Source organism: Propithecus coquereli, unplaced genomic scaffold (assembly GCF_000956105.1).
Source record: "Propithecus coquereli isolate 6110/MARCELLA unplaced genomic scaffold, Pcoq_1.0 Scaffold202, whole genome shotgun sequence".
Lineage (NCBI taxonomy): Eukaryota > Metazoa > Chordata > Mammalia > Primates > Indriidae > Propithecus > Propithecus coquereli.
This window is the reverse complement of record NW_012145190.1, coordinates 2,240,532-2,244,202: the sequence shown is the minus strand read 5'-3', so window position 1 is coordinate 2,244,202 and position 3,671 is coordinate 2,240,532.

Below are 3,671 nucleotides of genomic sequence, written 5' to 3'. Positions count from 1 at the left end.
AAGTATGTGGTGCTTTGATAAAGACCTCTTGAGCCATTGTCAGAAGATGGGGCTTCATTAATCTCCCTCTATTTACTGAGCTAATAATTCATGGAAAGAAAATGAAATAAAAGACTATAAAGTCTGTGTCATTGTTCACTGTTATAAAGAAAAATATTTGTCAGTGAGAACAGGTAGCTACAGAAAATATGGAAACTCCAGTCTGACAAAACTGTGGCAAAGAACCAAGGGCTTGTGTTTTAGCTAGGAACAACCAAAGGCAGTAGAACATTCCAGTCTTGTGGCCTTGGGGTCCAGCAAAGAACACGGTTCTTAAGGCAGAAGTGGAGGTGGAGCTCTCTAGCCAGAGAGCAAAGGTCAAAGAGTTTATCCTTTTAAGCTCCCCAGAGGGGCTCTCCTGTCCATGGAGCATCTTGCAGTCATCATCATGCTCTCAAGAATTCACCTCTCAGCCTTCTCATCATCTAGGTTTTCAAGTAGCTAAGGCAACTCTTCAGAGGATAAGCTCTTCTATAGCGTACCGGCCACCGTCTCCTCTGATTCGGTGTCTGCTCTGACTGATCAGGGCCTGTGGCGTACCGGTTGTTAAGTGTTTGGAATTCTGTATGGTCTGAGAGAGGTTGGGAAGGAAGGAGGAATAAGGAAGAGCCTCTTTTAGAGCATCCCGGAATATCTAGAAAGAGGTGGCCTCTAATCAAAGCTGGTGACGTGGCTTTGTGCTATCAGTATCTTACTGACGACTCCTGGCCTCTTGAAATGTTAACAATATGTGCAGATTTTCGCTTTGGAGGGCACCAGAGAGGATGCCCGTTCACTCGTGATGTTTCCCTCCCTATAGAAAGATACCCATTGTGTAACATTCCTGCCCCTTCTCTTTTGAAGGAGTGCCTGATGTGGTCAGTGAGTTGGGATAAGGGATTGGGTGTCTATTGTTCTGCTCTGCCCTCTTCTTTGCCTGTTGGAAGCACAGGTTCTGCTCTCTTCTGCTCCTCTGTAATGTAGGTCTTAAAACTGGGTCGTTCAGTCTGTCTAATTCTGGGGTTCAGTTTGAGGAAGACCACTCATCCATAGGTATGAATCATGTTCTGCATTACCAAGTTTCATTAGTGATGCAGGTGATATTTTGTCCCCTTATCTGCCTTGATGCCACATCTTATCTCTTAATTGGCTCAGAATTTGCATGGGGAAGAGAGATACTATGTATTGTGGTCCTTAAAGACCTGAGCAGAGAGAAAACAAGAAGGAAATCGGCAGGGGCAGTTCGCTTAGCCTTTCTCTTTGATGGTTCCGTGAGCTGGGCTTGCAACTTTCTAGCCAACTAAAATCACTGTGTTAAGGGGTGAGATGGATGTAACGATGGAGTGTGAGGAAGACTTGGAGGACTCTGGATCCCTAGAAATAATTCCTGGTTGGAGGACCAGGAGGGCAACTTCCTCCAGTTCCCCTGCTGAGACTTTCGCAAGGGGCTGCCATGGCAATGAGAATGCACTTGGGCTGAATGTTGAGGTGCTCTGATGCAACAGAAGAGAGGGGGCTTACCAAGGTCAGAAGAGGGGAGGTGTATGAAAGTAGAGGCCACCTGAAGATGGGAGGGTCCCCGAGAATTTCTGAAGATCTCCTGTTCCCATGGATATATTACAGAACCACAGATGGGTTACGTATGCTTCTCTCTCTGTTGGTTCTGCTCTTTCTTGGGCACTGGAAGAGAACTCACCAGTTTGGGCTATAACTTGTATTCCTTAATATTTTTGTATAAAATACAGTGATTAGCAGTTTGTGGTCTCAGCTGTTTTCATAAATCATTTTTCTTTTGATAGAAAAAGATTTAGTGAATGGGAGAAGAAACTGAAATTTTCATAACACCAGGGTTATCTAGGCACGATCTCTTCTTTCCTTTTTCAAAATAAACATTTTTTAATCAGTCCTGGTCATGGTTAACTAGAGAAAATACTGTCTAGCCTCTGGAAGACTGGCCTTGAAAACAGAGTCCTGTAAGTGGGGAACTGTTGAAGGGTTTTAAGCAGGACTGTGACATGGTGAGACTAAGCTGAGAAAATGAATTTGAGGGAAGCCAGAGAGGAGGCAGAGAGTAGGGTTGTGTTGTTTTATTTACTTGCAAATACTTAAGTCCTATTATTAGTACTGAGACACAATGCTGATCAAGGTAGACATGATCTTTGCCCTCAGTTTAAGGCTACAAAGATTGAGGAAATAATATTTAGAAGATGTATTGATCAGTGCTTGCTCATTGATTGGATGCGTGTGCCAAAGGAGGGTCAGGGGTGATTCCCATGTTCCTGGTTTGGCTAACCAGCTAAACGGTGGTGTCATTTACTACAACAGGTAACACGTTTGAGGAAGGATGTAGTGAATTCCATTTCTTATAGGGTGAGTTTGGCAGAGTCAAACACAGAGGTCCAGGAGGCAGGTGGGTACACTGTTCTGAAGCTTAGCAGGGAATTTCCTATAGGAGATGGAGGTTTGAGGGTCATTGTCATGTATTCAGTCATTCAAAGTACATTTATTATGCATTTACTGCGTGCTGGGCACTAGGTAGGAGGTGAAGATACAATGGTAAGGAAAAAACAGACAAGGTGCTCACTTTTGTGGAGTTTAAAGCTCAGAGGGAGAGACAGACATTAATAATTATACAAGTTATTGAAAATTTCAGCTGGGACAATGGCTCTGAAGTAGAGGTATATCCAATGCTACGAGCCTAAGACTGGGGGATTTGACTCAGGGAGATCAAGGAGGTTTTTCCTAGGAAGATATTTCTGCACAGGGAAGAGTGGGAACAGTGTGTACAAAGACCCTGAGGTCTGAGGGATGCTGGGGGGGAAGAGGAGCTGAATAAAGACTGGGGTAGGTAGAGGGCAAAGAGAGGGGCGTGTGGTGTGGCTGAACCTCGCAGGCAGGCAGTGCTTTGTAACATTTACTGAATGCTTGTGTGTGTCAGGCACTGCTCCAAATACCTTTAAATTCATTTAACCCTCAACCACCTTATGGGAGGTACTATTGGTATCTGCTTGTTACATATGAGGAAACTGAGTCACAAAGAAGTTAAGTAACTTGCCCAACGACATAGCTAGGAAGTGGCAGAGCTGGAGTTTGAAATCAGGTGGTCATGTTCTAGAGCCGAAACTATTATCCAGAACCTTAGACCATGTTAAAGGATTTGTTTTTTCATGGGATACCACATTAAAGAGTTTCCACCAGAGAAATGACATGGTCCCATTTGCTTTTTGACAAGATCACTCCTAATACAGTTGTGGGGAAATGACTGGAGAAGGTCAATGGATGGAGGAGAATGGTTGGGAAGATACTGAAGTCATCTTGGAAGGATTCGTAGCTTAAACCAGAGTGGGGGTGGTGGAGGCAGGCAAGGGTAAGTGAACTTGAGAGATGTAGGAGCTGGGCTGAAGATGTCAGCATGAGGAGGAGAGCAGGGTCAGGGTGGACTCCAAGGTCTCTGGTGTACAAAATAGAGCTGGCAGTTGAAGCTAAGAGAGGTTAGGATGTGCTGGGGAGAGTGTGAGCTGTTAAATACAAGAGGCCCCAGGACAGAATCCTAAGGAAATTAATTTCAAATTTACTGCACGCTGCTTCTGAGCTCCAATTTTGTTTTCCCATTCACCTGTGTGCTGGGGCTGGTGAGCAGTTTTTTTTTTTTT